Below are 20,484 nucleotides of genomic sequence, written 5' to 3'. Positions count from 1 at the left end.
AGTTCACAATTTAGTCCATCATAATGATATTTTTCTTTCATATACATCTATATCTACAAGGGCTGAACACAGTACTAGCCCTAATACAGCATTTAATAATAATGCGGGGTAGGGGGAAATATAAAACATAATGGGTCAAGTCCCCCACTGGAGAAAATTAACCCAATACAACTAATTTCAGTGGAGAAATGCCAGTTCATACCAGTTGAGGATCTGCTGCTTTTCACAGGGCCAATTTTAATGATTAATAAGTTACCAGATTGGTATTTGTTGTTGTTTAAAGTGATGGGTGCCTGATATCCCCACATTATTATTTAATTCCAGTATCAACAAGATTATCACTTAATTTGGACAAGTGTGTGTGCATAAAAATGATGCCTCGTAGAGCCTATTTATGATAATCCTATCAGCTGGCAGCCAAGAATTATCTGAGCTATTTGTCATCCACTTTGAAGACGGAATTGTTGAGGAACTGAAATATCTCTCTCTCTCACACTTTCTCTGCCTGCCTTTATGGGGATGGACTGCATTATTAGAGCCAGCTCTTTTGTCCTCCACTGGAATTAAACAGCGTCTCAGAAAAGATAATTAACTGTACACAATGAACAGGGTTACAGAAGGATGAAGGAAGGTTTGCAGGAAAGGACATTGTGTCACTCCATTATATTACATCTCTGAATCTTAAGGATAAAGCTTCTTCCTGAAATATACTCCAAGAATCTGGTCTTTTTTCTTCTTTTTTAACCAACCTTTCTTTCCTGTAATAAGAAGTCTAGAATATTTTTGGCAGTATGCTTAAAGCTTAAGGGCTGTGGTCTCCTCTTTATAGTCAAAAGCAGTGCAAATGGCAGGGATCTGCAGAGAGTACATGAACAAAAAGAAAATAATACATAATTTGCACCCATCTGGATTATCAGCACCTAGCAAAGAGAAACGAAAACAAGAGCGACCCATCAGGAACCATGGAAAATATTGAACTTTGGCGTTCTTAATGGGATTGGGATGACAAGATACAGCTGTGAGATATATATAATCTGCATGCAGTTCGAAGTGAATTCTGCACAATTCATTCCTTTCCAGCCAGCCTCCATATCTGGAGAAATCCAGTTAAACTGTGATTTTGTACCACAAAGATATCAGAGAGTTATAGAATGGTTTGGGTTGGAAGGGACTTTACACTAGACCATGATTCCTTTGAGTTGAGACACCTATTTCAACATGAGATTAATGATACCCAGCAAATCCTTACTTCTCTCCAGTGATTCTGAACGAGTTGAGATAAACAACCAAGGTGCAGACATCTACAATTCATGTACGTTCAGGTAAATGTTACTCTTTCACACAATTCTTAGTCCTCTAAAATCAGTTGACATTATGAGTCATAATACCATTTTTATAATCATTATTATTCTTCTTCAAAATTCAAATGAATAATGAAATACACAGTAAATTTTCATAAGCCTATGTGTAAGTGCCCCTTAGGGCTTAGCAGACCCATACTTCTTTGCTGAAGTCAAAGGAAAAAATGTGTATTATTTTCATGGTTTCTTGGAATCCCTTCCTTTATATATTAAGATGTTTGGTGTTACTGTACAGTCCTTGTGCCGAAGGGAACCTGTATAGGTTTTTTACCCCCCTCCAGTGTAATTTGGGGCTGAGGGGAGTTTATCATGCTGATTTACCCTTGTATAACTGTAAGTAGAATTAGGTCCACAGCAAGTGAGCCATCTAAGGCATGAGATGGTAAATTGAATTGGAAGAACACAGTAATATTTGAAACTCTATGTCCTCCGTGGCTGGAAAGAAGTCAAGATGATATGAAGACTGTTGAGAATGGTGGATCCACACTGCTTCAAAGCACATGTACTTCTTACACTTATTGTGAACTTCCTATAAAAGCACAGTTGTTTTGTACAAATAACAGGCCTTCATGCTTGGCACCTGAATGATTCTTTGTTTCCAGCAGAGAAACTGGGGGTTTATGGCCTCAGAATTACAAAAGGAATGTGTTTATTGCTAGGGTCACAGCTGGAGATGATTATTACTTTTTTCTTTGTCAAAAGGAAATGCTACAGGCAGCTAAACGTGTTTTCAGGCTGATTTAAGGGAACATTCCTGGAAAAAAAAAAAAAAGTCCTCTCTTTTTGCTTCAGTTTCCCTTTTTCTGAACTAGATTTACTTATCACCACAAGGCTGGAGGTCCATAATATTTTTGTTCTTACAGGAAATCATGCAAAATTTACATTATTTGCTTTATTAAGAAGACTGAGGAGAAATCAAGGTTAAGGATTCTCAGGATTACGGATTCTCGTTCCTCTGCAGGTTTACCCCCATGCCCACGTATAGCAAGGGGGAGTCAAAGTCTGTCTGTGCTGAAAATCACAGCTTCTCTCTCAATAGGCTGCAAAATCTAGAAAGGGCTGGAAAGGTCTGTTAACACTGAGCTCCAGTGCGAGCTCGTGTAAAGCCAGCTTGACGTGATACTGACACGCTCTAAAAGTCCAGTCCAAACCTAAATGTAGCAAATGAGTTAAACGTGCTCCAAAAAAGATGTGCCAATATAGAAATACTGTGGCAGCAGTTCCTCTTGGCAAACCAAGTCCGAAAGATAGCATTTTTAACCTTTCGAAGATATACCTTGCCTTTCAGCCTCAGTAGTCTGCTCAGTCAATAGTAATCTCAGCAAATGGCTGGTATTAATCAGCCTTTTCATAGACAAGGATGCATGTCCAAACATCATCTTTTGTAATTAATACAGTCCATTCCTCCATTCTCCCATTGACTTTGGTAGCTGAGATGTAATCTGATTTAATTTCTGTAACATAATCTTGTTTGTTTTTATGGTACTTCCCCCTGCTAATATTAAAACCCTATTCATTTAGTTGTATGCGCTGTTAGATAGATGTGCATCTGTAAGTGGATTGTAAACATCGAAGAGCTGATATATGAAGAAGTGCTTTCAGTGAGCTGAAATAACTTAGGGCCGAAAAAATATCCAGAAATCTGAGTGTCTGATGAGCTTTTCCTTTTCATAAATGTAGTCACAATAGTGATAAGACAAAAACATTAATGGTTCTCTAGAAGCACAGGTTTTGTTGTTATAAGTTGTTGCAAAATGAAATAGTATCTTTAAGAATTTCCTTTGCCTGGCTACAAACTGTGCACTTTTAATTCTGATTTCATAGGATGAACCTTAAAAATCAGGAAGTCTCATATTTCAGACTGAATCAGCTGGTGAATATTCAAATTGTTAATATAGGCTGGTGCCTGAACAATTATAGACATCTGCAATGTAGACATCTTCAGCTGAGATTCTCCTTAGCATCAGAAGAGAGAAATGAGATTTTTTTGTGAGCAGATCATCTTATCAGAAAAAATAGACATTAGAAATACATCCGAGGAACGATGCTTAAAAGGGTCTAATTCTTCCCAACTGCAAATGGTTCACACTGCACTGTAGATGCTGACAGCCGCTGATATCAGTTGCACCCAATGAACACCTGTCCTGGTTTCGTTAAAAAACAAGTTTCTCTTTCAGTGAATTCTGCCTGTCAGCTAACGCCTTCATATTAACTGCATTTTCCTGGAGAACCAGACACATGTTTTGGTAAACCTAGCAATGGAATGCAAACTTATTGATAAGCACCAATGGACATCTCGCGAGAGGGGCGACGAGAAACAAGTGACCAAGAAACTGACCAACTGTGTATAACATTCCATTCACGTGAATACTTCATATAAAAGTGGGAGATCACGAGGATCTCGTCCCTTTCCCTTTTCCTTTCCCTTTTCCCTTCTGCTTATGGCGACATTAGGAGAGGACCTTGCTAGTCATCCCTGCAAACTGAAGCCAGTGACAGACTGAATCCAGCTCCGGTTGGCTGCAGAGTCCAGTCCAGGACTCTGGGTGCCGGCTCTGCAGTTGCTGGGACTTTCAAGATTGATTTTGTATATTTTGTATTATTTTCTCTATTCTTATTAGTCGCATTAGTAAAACATCTTTAATTTTTTCCACCTCTCTTCTCTCTGTCCTTCTTTCCCTCCCAATCGCCTGAGTGGGAAGGGGGAAGAGGGAGGGGTAAAAGGGGGAAGTCGGGGGGAGAGGAGGTTAACAATACATCTGCCAGGGTTTTATTGTCACCCCACAATCTAAACCCTCGACAACACCACATGGATAGTAAAGGTGGATTTTGATGCTCAGTAGGACTCTCTGGAGCTTTGCCACCACTGAGAGTGTTAGAAGCAGTTGTACTTCAGCACTGATCATGTACAGAAGTGCAGTCTGCCAGCCTTAGACATTATAAAAGAGCAAATCTACCTGAAGTGTCCTAGAAGAAACGAAATTACAACCCTAATTTCCTACAACAGTGAGTTTTATTTTGCAGTTAATGGATCCTAGGTATTTATATGGAAAATTCATATGTAGATACCTGTGAGAAGTAGACCGTTAAGTGGAAAGATCCCCATCCTGGTATGTGATCGTAACGTGGTATTTATATATCAGTAATAGATATTCTAACTTGGATGGGAAACACATCATTTCAGTATTCAGTATTCAGTATTCAGTATTCAGTAAAAATACAGTGAAATATAGCTCTTGTTTTAGCCCACAAATACCTGAAATTAGATTACAAGATAAAGGATGTCAGAGCTGAACAGAGCAGCCTTATGAAGAGGGTTGGGGCAAAAAAGCAGCATAGACATCAGATTTCTAGAGTTTTTTTCTTCCATGAGGTCGTATCACCTTCCTACTCTGTGTATGCTCTAAGTAAATAAAGGCTAGACATGGGTAATGGACTCCATTACTCAAACTGAAAACAGAGCCTGTTCCCACTGCCTGTCCACTGAGAAAATGCCTGGACTTTACTCTCATGGCATTGTTTAAATGTATTAAAACAGTGTGGTATACATGCTGTTAACTCCTGATGAAACAAGAGACAGAGATAAACACAGAGGTTAGGGATGTACTGTGGCTGAGCAGAACCATAGATCCAAGTTATGGTACATCTCTTGTTTATGGTTTAAAAGCTTTAAATCTGGTTTTATACAGAGATTATCTCAGATCCTGAAACACGCTGATCCTTTGGAAGTCAACAGGATGAGGACAGTCCAGCCTTGGGACTTTATGCAATGTAAATACAGGTATGGAAATGAACCATGAGTTTCTTAGTATCGTTCTTGCCTTCTCAAGGCAGAAGATAACAAAAATTAATACTTTTTTGGTTATCAAAGACCCACTAAAAAGGCTGGTAGCTTCTCACTTTCTCTTCCTATAAGCTTGGTCTGTCTGAGGTCACTTAGTTTGGGTTAATCAGTTTCCTTTGGATTATTATAATAAATAAACCAAAACAACAACAATAAAAAAACACCCTACTGATTAAGCACACACATGAGACGTGCTGCCGACACTGCCTGATTTCCAATGAACATTTTGTCTGAGACAGGATTCTGAAAACTAGAATAGCCAATAAAAGCTCATTTTCCTGAACTAAAAGCATCTTAGCTGTTTTCTGTACTACTGCACTGAACAGTAAGCATAAATGCAGCTGTTAAATCAGTTGCACATCAGCCTGGCAGGCCTAAGTATAGCTAGTTCTGCTTGTCTTGCGATTAATGTCAAGTAGAAGTAGGTGACAGTAATTGGTGTTGTTGTGAAATGAATTCCCCTGAGAAGAGAGCAGTTCTGCGAACGCTGAGAAATGCGGTGTATTGAAAGCTTACTGTGTCAAGGTGAAATTCCAAACTCAGAACTAGACAGTGAAATTATTCAGCTAATAAAATATACATCTGAGGAATCCCTTTAAAATATTCAGCTAGAGTCATTCCTGTCTTATGTCTGGGAAGGCAAAGAATTGTGCCTGGTAGTAAGCCTGTTATGTCTATGGGTGGCATGCCATATGTTATGATTATATGATTTTATCTGGAATTAAGACTCAGTAAAATGAGATCATCATTAAAACCAGTCCAGGTAAGTCACTTCTGCAGAAGTTAATGACATAATTTTAAAGCTCTGATTCATATTCATTACCTCTCACCTTTTTCTCTCTGGATGAAAGTCAATTTGCAGAGTAAGATATCAATATGTGGGCATCCTCATGCAGATCTGTAAGCAAGCCAGGTTGCTGTGTTTCCATGATCATCAATGGAGAGCTATTCTTTGCTGTTTGTGGAATTCAGGGAGTGATTCAGCTCATCATATGAAGGTGTACTGAGGTAAGCATGGGGCTTTCTCACAAGGGACTTGATTCAGTTGTCCTCAGATAGTCCTCTAGTGCCATTCAGCATGCTTGGAGGTGTCCAGATATCCATGTAGGGCTAACAGATGACACAAGGTTTAAGAGCAATCCACTTCTTGAGAGATGGTTGAGGCCAGACAGCACTCTCAAATGGCAATAAATATTTGCTATATATTAGATGAACTATATATAGTATGGTAGTACATACTCTATATAGTATATCTACACTGTGCATTGTAGAAAACTGAACTGAGTCTTCAATGCTTAGCTCATGTGTGCCCAGTTTCATATAGATAACCAGCAAGTTATTTGGCTGCCCATGTACAACTATATAATGCCCATAGCAAATACACTCCCCACCCCAAAACCAGCAGAAACTTCTAGGCTGGTAGACTCCTATGGCCATGCACATGCCCCCTTGTTGACAGACAGGGCCCTTGACCAATGAAATGCCTTGGTTTAGAGAAGTTTCTGGACCCCTACCATAAATGACCACAGCTCAGATTCGGTTAGACTTTAAATGGAGCTGCTGGAGACTGCTATTGAGTTGGTTTTCCTTGGAGGAGCTGTGAGGCAGTTGAAGATTCTTGTCATTGGACCCACCATCTGAGGAACATTCTTTGAGGTCTGAGACATCTTGCTGAACTGGAAAGAGATTTTCAGTGTACCTTTGAGAATCCACGCTTTGTAAAAGTGGGAAGATAAACATTTTAAATCATCACTCTAGAGTTTTGGGACCTGATCCCTTGAGCTTGAGTCAGCTGTGTAGTAATTAACTCATAACCAGTATCTGAACCTGTGTTTTATAATGTTGCCAGTGTTTAATATTTTTGGATAAACCCCATGTCTAGTTGGTTCTTTGCTAAACAGTTCTGGTTAGAACAAAGTCTTTTTGGAGCTTATTGCCTGTCTAAATTGACTTTCAGGGTGCCTCTGTGCCAGCGCCTCTCTGAGGTGCTCTAGAATATTGTGCCATTAATGCCAGTTCATGTTGCTGTCTCGGACACTGGGGGGAATCTGAACAGGCAGTAGTTGCCAACAGTCAGGAGGTGGGAAGGTATGACAGCAGGATGAGGAAAATAGAGTATTTTGCTGGGATCTTGATCTGGTGATCCTGGAGTCCTGGTTGGAGAATGGGAGTGTGGGGGAGTGCAAGTGATAAGAAGCTGCTAAATAGGATGTGTGTTACAGCTTTGGGAGTGAAAACAGCTGATCAGGATAATCATCAGGATATCATCAGGATAATTGAAGGCTTCAGAATTTTTTATTTGGGGGAGGATATATGGGGGAGGATATATGGCCTGCACTTGTTCTCCAAGAAACATAAAATCCATGCAGTAAAAATTAAGGCATAGCAGGTGAGCTGTAACTGATTTATGGTTCTGGTTCATTTCCTTTGTGTCTTTCAAAATGAAGATATATATCAGCAACTGTACAGTTTGGTAAGTCTTTAAATTCACAAAAAACAAAGAGGATTATATGCATAGGAAATGCATAATTTTAGCTTTGTTTTGAGAATAGAAAAAAATATCCAAGGTTAATGGGTCTGGTAGGTGAAGGTTTGTGGGGATCACTTGCCATTAGTTGCGTACAGCATGGAACAGAGGAAAAGCTGCAGAGAAGTGGTGCTGCTCCTGTAATATGTCTCAATCTTGTACTAAAGCTCACCATTGGGCAAGAGGTGGTCAGGAGAATAAAAAGTATAAATCTGAGGAAGAAATCATGGGACTTTGCTATAAATATGTGAGGTGCCAGAGAAGCTGGAAGGATCTCTATCAGACCAGAATATATTTAAGTTTGAATTTGTAAAGATTTTAAGGTCATTATGTTCGTAACAAATTCCCTGACAGAGGGTGATGTTAAGTAGAAATTAACTGATAATTAGTGAAAGAAGGCATTGCTGATATGTTCTGAAATACATTCAAATTTAACACATAAATGAGAAGGCCTGGGTTAAAAGGATACTGTTTGAAGAATGTTTCTGTAAGGTTTTTTTGAGAAGACAACTTCCAGTTTTCCCGTCAAGACAAGGAAGGTATATAAAAAAGGAAGACAAAGTTATAAAGATGTTTTCATTTTCTTCTTAAAAAATAATGACTTCTCAGTCATGAAGATTGCAACTGCTACTTTTTGATTTCTGCAGCTCTGTGCAATAATTCTAGTGCGACTGCTGAGTGTTGGAGGCGGAAACATTAACATATGTTAACAGAGACTTCTCTAATTTTAAGTTAATCATACATTGAATGTATTTCATAGGACTGAATGAAGTGAGATATAATTTGAGCTTTATTAATACACTCTACTAACAAAAAACCACCACTTCACTCCAATGCAGTGGTGATCAAAATATATTTTAAATCTGTGTACGAGCATATGCAGCTGGATACAGATGGTGTATGAAGCAATTCTAAGTGCATCAATCGCTTCAAGCGTATTTCATACAGAAGAAAATACATATTGCTAAGAATCTCTTGCTTTGTATCACCACAATTATGCACATAAGTGCCAGATTTCCAGTGTGGCTCCTGGTATGCAAAGACTAAGTCAATCAGTCAGTGCTGTTTCCTGTGTCATTTAGGGTTGCTGTGAAATCCTCCATCTGGACCAAACAGAGGAAGAAGTCAAACGGGAAAAAATGATGATACGTCCTTGCTTCCCCAAGAACTCCCTTATATCTTGGAGTGGAGCAGAAAATTAAAAGGTAAAATATCTACTATGAAGTAAGGAAGGAATGGCAATAAAGCTATGCTTAGAAATGCAAGGAGATGATGAAAAGTAGTAGTGAAGATCAGAAATCTGTATGTATTCATCTGTAAATTCCACATATTTTTAGGCAAGGCAGTCATCGTAGTAGTATTAATATTGGTATTTAAGAACATAATAGTACAGATCATTTTTCCATCTTCTACCTCGTATTTCAGGACTGGAAGAACATTCTGATGTGATGGAGCTCCAGGCAAAGTCCACTTACTGGGGTTCTGCTAGAACTGAAGAATTTTCAAGAGGGATGATAGTGTAAGCTGTACAACTATATGACAATACAAGCAAAAGCAATGAACTTACTGTTCTTACAAACACAGCTATTCAAGATGTATTGTGCTGCTCGTGTTTGGGATAAATCCTGCAGCCCTGAGGAGACAATGGCCAACTCAGCCTTGCTACACAGATGAATTATGCTCTTTCCGGGAAAATACAAAATGGGTATTAGTAGTTCTGGAGGAACTGTTGCTGTTAACATCTCCAGCACTAGATCTTAAGTGGATGTATCATCCTGAAGGGAATCTTCATCAGAGCAGACTGCTCTCTGAGTGGAAGAGGTGCCTGTACCTCAGAAGCACTTACTTAACCTTTATCTCATGCTGTTGTTTACTCACAAGAAGCTTAGCTAAGGGTCAGGGCAAAAAGACTAAGATGAAAGAATGGACCTAAAGATATGGCAGTGGAAGTAAAACGTAAAATCTGAAAAGGAAACAGGTGTATTTAGGACTCAAAGCAAGACAAGAAAAATATGTTAGACTTGAAAGAGATACAGGGTAGAACTAGATTGGGAAATACACAATAGTGGGAGCCAGCACTAAAGCAGCAAATTACAGAAGCAAAGAGGATATAGCTATACAAGCATTGCAGATGGATTATGGAGTAGTTTGGAGTATGGACTTTCACTTTTTGCCTGAAGTTTATCCACAGTTGTTATTCTCAGAGTTCAACTTCTGCTTGTCAGTTTGACAATTGTTTACCCAGTGAGTCTACTATCAAGAGTTCAGAAGGTATATGTACTTTATTAATGGGTTATTTTAGATCTGGACAACATTTTGATCCCCTTTACATTTCCAGAATGAAACCCAACATTGACTGGGAACCAAGTCTTTGACTCGGTTTTTCCAAAGAGATTTAGCTCTAAGGTTTTTGGTTTATACCACTGACACTATGTATCAGCAGGTGGTGGTGTTTTGAAGGGTTTTTTTGTTTTGTTGGGGGTTTTTTGTATGTTTAGTTGTGGTTTTTTTGGTTTGTTTGGTTTGGTTTTTGTTGTGTGGATTTTTTTTCTGTTTGGTTTTTGTGTGGTTTTTTTTTTTTTTATTTTAATTTTCCCAGAAACACTGCTTTAGGCTTACAGAACCTCCAGGAGGTTGGTATCTGAGACTCTTGAAAGAATAATGAAGAAGCAACAAGTCAGAGAAGTGGAAGAACATTAAGAAAATAATGTAGGGAACTGCGTTTATGGGAGAACAAATACGTGTGAACTTCACATTAAAATGTCTGATGTATTGAAAAAAGTGTGCAGATTTCAGCAAATATTTCAGCAAACTGCACCATGCTCTTTTATCCTGGGACTCAAGGTGATGTGCATTTCTGAATTTGCATCTGGAACTTTGTTCTAGTTATTCCAGGAATACTTTGACTGGGCATGATATTGTCATTCAAAACATTATCTCCAACAAGCACCTTCCCAAATTTCTCATTTTCTCTAGGAAACAGGATAAATTCTTGCTTTCTTGGAGACAGGGTTGAATGAAATGGCACGTCTGTGAGAACTATAAAGATTCTTTATATATGTTTTTAAGGCTTCTAGCACCAGAGTAGAAAGATTTTGAGGCAAAGCACATCTTCCTATTTTGTGTGCTACACAGGAGGCCAGAGGAGGGTCTGAGAAACTCACTGGGAAAGAATCTTTTCTGAAATCAGTTAATCATAAGAAAAGCTTTGCCTTTTATATAGATTCACCCAGCAACTCCATACTTGGAATGCAGTCACCCAAGTGAAGGGTTAGGGCTACATATATATTAATAAGTAAAATGTACTAGGCATTGTTTTCTGTCCCTCAGACACACATCACATATGCCCATACTCTTAAACTCTCCAGGCTGCCTAACAAGAAATCCCCAAAAGTAACAGGAATGTTTTTGGTTTTGCTTCTTTATCTGTTATTTCTGAGAGAATGCTGAAAATCCCCCCAAATAGATTAGCTGTCATATCTTGGTAGCTAAACAGCACAGCTTGAATAGAGATATTGTTCTCACTGATGCACAAAGCTTCTGTTTGTCAGCTGTGCACACAAATATTAGGGAACAGTGCGCATCCGTCTTTGAATATGCCTCTTCATCAGGGCAACCACTTGAGATTCATTATTCCCCTGATAGCCCAGGAAAACCACTTTACTTGGCTATTCATAATTATAAGTCACATCATGCTGTACCACTCAATCAGGACATTAAGACTGAGATTCATCTCCCATAACTTTAGATGTCCACAGCCTAGAGGTTTTCAACTGCAGTGCAGCCATCTGGGCTTCTATTAATCCCTTTGCAGAACAGGCCCTTCAAGTTATGATTAATCTGACTTTGGATGCTTCCTGTAAAATGGGATAGCTGGTACCATAAATATCACAGACTAGATTACCACTGACTGTAAACACTTGTCCAGATGAAAAGGCCACATGGAGACGTCTCCAGTGTAAAATGGCTGCATATATCCAAATAAATTGCACATTTTCTCATTTGCTGCCTTCTCACTATTGAGCTGATTTAAAATGCTATTGCCAAGAAAGTGCTCGTCCCCATCTTTTCCGGGAGGTTTCAGCAGCAGAGAGCATTTCTTTTCACCTCATCCACTCTAGTCCAAAAATCAGTCATTCACACATAAACCATTGATGAGGTTGGCTTGAGCTAAGACATCAAAATCTGCACTGGACCAACTGGAAAGCTGTTACATCTGCTGATTCTGCTATGGATAAGCAACTTCTGGCAGAAAAACTGTTGTATCAGGCTGCAGGGTTGTAGCTTTTTTTGCAATACTACCTGTGGGGAGGACTGTGAGACTCAAGTCCCTTCAATATCCAGCCAGTGGAGCCACAGTGACTTAGAACAGCTGGAATACCTTTTTTTTTTTCACCTTTTAAAAAATTGCTTTCTTGTTTTAGCTCTTCATAATTTCTTTCATATTTCATTTCTTTCCAGATACATAGAAGAGTACTGTCCATCCAGTAGTTAAAGAAATTGATAGCTAAATACACTGAGACACCCCGTGTAGGCACAGAATATTTGGTGTAATGCATAAATTGCTTTAAAAACAAAACAAAACACGCACACACACACAAAAACAAACAAAAACCCACAAAAAAAAGCGCAAGAAAAAACAAAAACAAGCAAACAACCCCCACCCCCCCAGACACGTATTAATCATGAAAGAATAGCAGAATGAGTACTATGCTTCACATGGATCCCTACATGCAACTAGACAGCATATTTGTCTTACAACCATGTTCATTTAATGCTTGTGATCCCTGCTTTTGAAAGTCCTCAGATGTTCTTTTTTGGTGTTGCTAATTTTTTAGAGATATTCATTTGGGGTCTGATTTTTTGGTAAGGTTTTACAGAAGCGTATTTTTTGAAGTCTGCCCAACTTATTTAATCTCTCCCATTGGGCAAAACATTGAATCTCTACTGAATCTCTACTGAATCTCTACTGAATTAGAGACTGAATCTCTAATTAAGACATTATTATTGGCACAATTTTGATACCGTTTTGATGACTTGTGCAATCTAGACCACTGTTTCGCAGTCAATGACTCTGTGTATTGTGTGAATCTAAACATAATGAAAAGTTGTTTCAAAGTCTGCCCCAAGTTAATTCCACAAAATGCCTTAGTAGGCCATGTTCTATCTGCACATCACAGATGAAGAGTCATAGTTGGCAAAGGCTGACACTCTGAAGAGTTAACTACTGAAAAGTGCTCTTCTGGGTTTCTAGATGTTATAAAAGACAAATAGCTGTGCAGTTGTAGTCAGGCTGCCACCAAAAAGCATGTTCTGCCTACATTGATAGGTCAGATAGCTCTGTCTCTGCTTTCATGCACTTAGTGCATCATATGGAGCTTTCTTTCCTATATGTTTTTGTGTTCATTTCCCAGAATTTATTTTGCTGTCTGACAACATTTGGTTTTATTTCCTGAGATATAGGGCAGAAGAAACAGGTTCTCTATTTCTTGCTTTGATCCAATAAATTTCTTGAAATTCTTTTTCCCGTGCTCTAGTCTGTTACAAATTTTGCTCTTTCCAATTTCTCATCTGCAGCTAAAAGATATAGCAGTTTCCAGACAGAAAGTGCTTTATTGTGTGGGGTTTTAACCCTCCAGTAAGAATTTTAGGCATAGGATCTTCATTTCTGGAAGAGAAATAGATACATTACTGCAAAACTGTACTAGCCTTTAATTTTGGAAGGCCTATTGAGAATAGTCAGTGAGACTCAACAGTTCTTTAACTGACAGGGTGAAAAGTGGATGTACAGAAGTAAAGGAGAATACTGCTTTTGCCACACAGGACAGAGAATCAAAGAGATCTGGGCTCAAATTTTAAAATGCCACAGTGTGTCTATGCAACACACGGTGATTTTTGAGATAAAGAGCTCTGAAATCAGAAGCAGACTGAACATGTCAACTTGATGCTCAGGTAACTGGCCTGTCTATAAACCTGAGATAATCAATTTGATGAGTTGTTGCAGTAAGAACAGAAGGTGACTGTCCCACTCTGCTCTGTGCTGGGGCCACCTCACCTGGAGCATTCACTGTGTGCAGGGCTGGGGCACAGGCTAAAAAGGAGATAAAGGTACTGGAGAGTGTCCAGAGAAAGGTCACGAAGTTGATGAAGGATTTGGAGGAGAAGCCATATGAGGAACAGCTAAAGTCACTTGTTCTGTTAGGCCTGGAGAAGAGGAGACTGAGGGGAGACCCCCGATGGCAGCTCCAGCTCCTCACAAGTGGAGGAGAAGGGGCAGGACTGAGCTTGTCTCTTTAGTGACCAGTGACAGAACCCAAGGGAATAGCAGGAAGATGTGCCAGGGAAGGTTTAGGTTGGACATTGGGAAAAGGTTCTTCACCCAGAGGGTGCTGGACACTAGAACAGGCTCCCCAGGGAGGTGTCATGGCCCCAAGCCTGACAGTGTTCAAGAAGAGACTGGACAACACCCTCAGACACATGGTGTGTATTTTGGAGTTACCCAGCAGGATTTGTACTTGAGATTTGTATTTGTGGGTCCCTTCCAACTTTGGACGTTCTATGATTCTATGAAATGTGCATGTACATTCTCATCCTCTGTTCCAGTAAATTCAAATTCTGTGAGTTATCCTGGAGTTTTGCGTTTTAATTGTTTTCAGGCTGAAGGTGGATCTCAGCCATCCCACTGATTTATCCATCTTCACTCTGAAATCAGACCACTCTTTGTAAGGAATTTCTTCTGTTCCTCACTTGCTCCACCAAATGGTCCCTACTAAGAAGATGTCAGTGACTGTATGTACTTTTTGCCGAGGGCTGGGTGCTAACAATCCTTTTCTCAGACTTCCATGAGAGATCTATGCGACCAATGCTGTGTTTATTTGTGAGCACATTCAGGTTTGAAATGATCAGAAGCCATTCGTTGCTTAACTAATACTTTGTACTGGGCTGTTCTGATTACAGTCAATTTATTGATGCAAGTTTTCGGGTTCAGTGGAAAGTGAACTGGCCTGTCAAGAATTACTAATATCCTCTTCTTCTTGATCTACTTTTTTTATTGTTGTTTTATTTTGGTTAGTAATTTTTGGAATATGATTAAGATTCCTTCGTTGCTTTAAAATGTGAGTTCTTCAGATAGACTGTTTATTCATGACTAACTTTAATCTTCTGAAGTCCGTGTAGATTCCGATAATCTGAAAACTGTAGGGCTTGGTGAAAAACAGTCAGCATCTATCTTCTTCCAATATGTAAATAATACTGAAACTTGATTTCTCAGTGGAAGATAAATATTCTGTCAAGCCCAGATATTCTCACAATTTCACTTCTCTTCTAAGTCACAGCCCATAGTTTCATATGTGTGATCCCAGGCCCAGTTTGGTGCAGCACAGCTGTGGGATCTTGGCTCAGTTTTGCTGGGAAAATGATTTTCAGCTGTGAGGAAGGCTGTGCGCTAAAGCCACGTGAGAAAAGTAAAAATGCAGGCATCAGTGAAATTACTGAGACAGTGATAAGGAGACATTCAAGGACTGAAAAGTACTGACATGAAAAGATCCGAAGAACCTTATAAAAAAAAACCAAACCAAAACAAAAAGAACAGAGAACTGAAAGATGGCAACTCAACAAGACAGAGAAGCAGCCTGCACAAAGGAGCAAAGAAGGCTTAGATGCTTCAGAGATGCTCTGAATATCACATTTAGGGACTTGTCTGTATTAATCTTTCACTTTGTAGCGTATAGATCCTTGCTTCTCATGCTGTGTGTCAGCCAGTAAATATTTGCTGTGTGCTTTTAAGTTCTTGATGCTCTGGTCACACAGTGTATTGGTGCATGGTAGAAAATACCTAAACAAACGTGGTCTACTGAGCTAGGATTTGGGGGGATTATTGCAGTCTCATGCCAAGCATCAGTGTCATGTACATTGATTGAGTTGGAAAGGTCAGAGCAAAGAATGAGCAATAACTCTACTTATCCTTCAACCCAAGTGCCTCTAAACTGGTGGTTATACAGCATTTTTTCCATGCTGTAATATTCTTACATGCTAGGAATCAAGCCATGCACCGTTATCTGCTTGTGTGCTACCAGATGACTTCTGCTATAGTTCTGCTGGTGTATACCAACCTAAGGAAATGTAATTTAGCTGCAAATCAGCATTTTACCTATTTGTCTGAAAGTATTTTACTCTTGTTTTCCCAAACCATGGTTTACAGTGATTTTTTTAATTGTTGCTGTTGTTGCATTGAGTGCATAACACTTACAGGAATATTTTGCCAAACTTCTCAGAAAATCTATCTGGAAGCAGCTTGAACACTGGGGAAAGGACATAACGGCAGGTGAGGTAGACTAACTGAAGTTGAAACAACTTGATACCTTTTCCCAAATGGGAAAAAGTCTGTCCTGTTCTGTCTAAAACTGGAAAAAAACTAAACCCCTTGATATTCCACTTCACATACCAGTCTTGCTTTAAAAAAGAAAAACCAACAAAAAAACAAAACCCATCAAACAAAAACTGTGAGTAATATTTGCATGAATTATTTAATCAATAGGGTATTTTTCTCTTACATGGAAGTTCCTTTAAGTGAAAAATTTGATTGACACAACAGTCTTCAATAGCATGCATCAGCCCTGCAAATCTGAACCCTTCCTGAAAAAGACAAAGAGACGAAGTTCATTCTGCAGAAGAGCCCACATTCTTCATAGATATGATGAGTCACACGTGCAGTGAAAGAAAGCAATATTTTGCTTTGTGCTTTGATCAAAAAGTCTTGCCGTGCTGTGGCTTTTTAGAGCACACCTGATAAAATCCATTATACATTTTTTCTGCTTCACTGGTGATAAAAAGCCTCTGACAATTGGCAATAGCAAGGCCATCTGTCGCTTTGAAAACCTGTATTTTTGGTGAAAGGAACAGAATCAACCTCTTTTAACCTGGTAAGGAAGAAAAAAGCCAGATAACTCTTTCCATACATGAAGCATATGTATAATGCGTAGGCATTCTTACCATGCTTCTCCTCAGGAGATCCCAAAGCACAGGAAATACTCTATCAGTCACATTATTATATTTGGGATACTGAAGTGCATGAAGGTGAAGTAACTGATGAGCATCAAGCAACAGCCTTTGACCTAAGCCAGGGAAAGAGTCTCTTAGAGTCAGTCCGATGTGCCAGTGGCGGGTTCGCAGCATTACACGTAACAATCTGACCTGAGTGATTAACGCTTCTGTTACTTTTCTGGAAGGAAAGTGTTCCTCAGGTTTCTCGCTAGTATTCAACTTTCATTATTAGAACTAAAAATGGGACTGAGTTGGAGCTGAATCTTCAAACACAAGTTGCTGCAAACTTTGGAAACTCTGTTTCCTGTCAATCACAGAAAAGAAAGATGAAAAATGTAAAAAAAAAAAAACGAAAAAACACAGTCTTGGATCTCTCTAGGCTTTCCACTGGACAGCTCAGATCAAGTGCATCTGGCTAAACCCCTATGTAAAATTCTAAGAAAATCACTGTGAAAATCTATGAAGATCTAGTCATAAAATCAACAAAGTCTGAAGAATAATTCCACTTACCCTGAAGTGCACATGTAAAATAGATTAGATCATCAAACCTGAACAGCGTTGACTATGAAGAGAGATCTGCTCTGCTGCAGACATCCACTACAGATGTCGAAAACCGGATGAAATTTATCCCCTCGCTTACAAATTCAAATACAATATTGATGCAGTAAAGGTCCAAGGCACCCGTGAAACAGTCCAACTAAAGCTCTTCCTAATGTTGATAGGCAGTGCAAATGCCAATGATAAATTAGATTGCACATGGAACAAGATGGAAGCATTATGCTGGACTATACTGTGTTTATGTGAATCAACAGAGCAGGTTCAGTGGGAATACATCTTCAGTTCTGATAGTCTGAAGGCAAAAATGCACTGCCAGAACTGGAGAAATTCTACAGAAGGACCATGAGATAAAGGTATAGAAAATCCGTCATATAAAGATTTTTAAAAAGACTGGGTTTGTTCACCTCTGTGAGAGGGTGAATATGATAATAAAAGCCATGTTCACAGTGGCTGTGTTCTTGCTTTGTCACACATATTCATGGTGGCAACTACTCACACCTGGGCATCTCTCAGTGGTCAGATCTCAGATATTCACCTTGGGCTCCATTTAGACTTAATGAATAGAGAGTACTCTGGAGAGTCACTCCTTCTAGTTTCTTAGAGGTATTTATAATAAGGCAAACAAACCATACTCTGATAAAACCTTTATCTTCATTGATAATCAATGATAGATAAATACACTCTGAGGTGTTTGAAACTAGGGAAGGCAAATGCTTTCTTCTTTTAAAACTGAAAATATGACAAAATGAAAAGGGGTGCATGGATCTGCTTCTCCTCTGGCTGCAAAAAGTGAACTGTGGATCTTACTGTTGCATGACGTGGACAGTACCCCTAAAAGCTGAGTAAGATTGCAGGAGAAACATGATCATTAGATGGTTAAAAAGAATATTTGGGCATAAACAGAAAGGCTGTAAAAGCCTCAGATTCAAAATGATTAAGCTAACCTTTAGATTTTATTGCTAAAATGAGATGAGTTTGGTTGCAAACTGTAACATCTGCTTAAGATGAAGAATTTTATACTTTTCTCCAGCCAATACTCACAGTCAGAAAGAAAAGTAATTAATTTTTTTCCTGTGGTCCATTATGTACATTTTTATGCTGATAGAGAAGATGCAAGTTCCCATTTCTGTCTAACACAGGATTTCCTCTTCTAGCTGGAAGTTACCCAGTCTCATTGATCAAGTGCTATTTCCATAAACTCACTATAGCTCTGCAGGATTTAATGATTGCACCCTGCCTAGCAATATTGTCTGCATTTGGTTTACTATGTATATTATTTTTAGAGCCTGCAGTGAAGAACCTGTATTGATTTCTTCATCAGATACACAGGTCTGTCACCTCATATGACTGGATAACTGGTTGACTAAAATGCAGTGCCATGATAAAGTAATACCTAGATAAGAGACAGTTTGATGTGGCTGAAGAAAATTTAAAAGCAAAAACAAAACAAAAAAATAATTATCAGTCTGTGCTGATGTTTTTGCAGAGAAAGATGTTACGGACACTGAACACTGTGACACATGCAAAATAGTTTGGAAAGTGAATTACCATCACCTTCCAAAAAACCTTTAAATAGCACATTAGGGATGATGTAATCATAACCCCCCAAAATCTCTAAAATCAGATAATTTTGTAGCCTGTGGATAGAATATAAGTTGATTTAAGAGCAAATCCCTGGCTGTGGCAATGTAATTATGGATTGCTGACCTCGTGTTTGGAAGAGCAAAACCAGGCTGTTGCTGTATGGTTTAAAGCAATATTTGTAGGTGTGGATTTTAAACTAGATGGAAAGCAAGTGTTCAGAAAACACTTTTGAGATTTCGTATGATTTCCATGTGATAGAACACTGCAGTTTCAGCTGCAGTGAAATTCAGAGCAGGATTTAAATACTATTTCCCCAAGCTTTCTCCCAAAAGTTACATGTTTAATGACCTGTTCTATTAAAAGCTGGATTCTAGGAAGTCTGCATAGTTGTAATGGGGTGAGGTTAATGTTTTTTTTTGGTTTTGGTTGGTTGCTTGGTTTTGTTTTGTTTTGTTGTGGTTTTGGTTTGGTTTGTTTTTAGTAGAGCTTAGAACCATGTAGTACATATGAAATCCAGGACATTTCAGGTTGAACCGACAACCTCCTGTTCAACACTTGTGAGTAGATTCATATCTCCAGATTACTACAGGGATTGATGCTGAACTCTGGAGTATCAGATAGAACCGAGCAGAACAGATTAAATCCTGTTGCCATGTAAACATTAAGACCTTGGATGCTAAAATATACAAGTTGATCAAATGCTCCAAAGCATCTGGCAGACATTGTATGATAGATGAATAATCCTTTACTGTAGCCCACACAGTGCTTCCATCTCTTCATTTATTTAAAGCTAGAATTTATTTACATACTTATACAGGAGAGAGGTGAGTTTATCTCTAGAAATAGCTTCACTGAGATACAGATACAGAACAATATAATACCGTTAAAGCATCATATATATATATATATATTTTTTTAGTTACTCATGGGAAGCCTTGCTTTTCACTGATGACTTCAGACATTTTTACTGAGCAGTGTAAACTGAAATTGTTGTAATAAATTAAGAAAGTCTGAGTAGCCTTTTAAGGGTTATAATTATTCCAGCTCATCATTTCTTGTTATTTCATTTTTAGCAAAATCAGTATGTCAGTGCACTTATTTAAAGCTGCAAGATAAATGTCAGAAAGAGTAGAACTGGTTGTGAGATACACCACCTCCAGGAATTACACAGATTGGCACCGATGCTTCACAGAATTTAAATGTCCTTTTAGTTTAGTATTCAATTCTGGATGCTTAAGTGGATGCTGAGTACTACATCCAGTTCTGGGACCCCCAGTACAAGAAAGATGGATCTGTAATAGCAGGTCCAGAGAAGGGCCATGAAAATAATCAGAGGCCTGGACCACCACTCCTATGAAGAATGGCTGAGAGAGCTGGTTTTATTTCAGCCTGGAGAAGCAAAGGCTCCAGTGAGTACTATGACGTTTCAGTATATCAGGGGAGCTTATAAGAAAGATAGAGACTTTTTACCAAGGCCTATAGTGAACAAATGAGGGGAAATGGTTTTAAACTGAGAGAAGGTAGCTTTAGATTTGACATAAGGAAGAAATTTGCTTACAGTGAGAGCG

At 38.8% G+C, this 20,484-nt stretch overlaps 1 long non-coding RNA gene across 1 annotated transcript; it reads left to right on the top strand.

Moving 5' to 3' along the window:
- The first annotated feature begins 6,464 nt into the window (after positions 1-6,464).
- Positions 6,465-13,252, top strand: LOC110364825 (uncharacterized). The gene is made up of 3 exons (XR_002423859.2): positions 6,465-6,861; positions 8,815-8,937; positions 9,158-13,252. It is a non-coding gene; the product is annotated as an uncharacterized LOC110364825 (long non-coding RNA).
- The last annotated feature ends 7,232 nt before the right edge of the window (positions 13,253-20,484 follow it).

Source organism: Columba livia, chromosome 2, assembly GCF_036013475.1.
Source record: "Columba livia isolate bColLiv1 breed racing homer chromosome 2, bColLiv1.pat.W.v2, whole genome shotgun sequence".
Lineage (NCBI taxonomy): Eukaryota > Metazoa > Chordata > Aves > Columbiformes > Columbidae > Columba > Columba livia.
The sequence above is the reverse complement of the archived record's forward strand: the minus strand, read 5'-3'. Positions and strand labels throughout refer to the sequence as shown.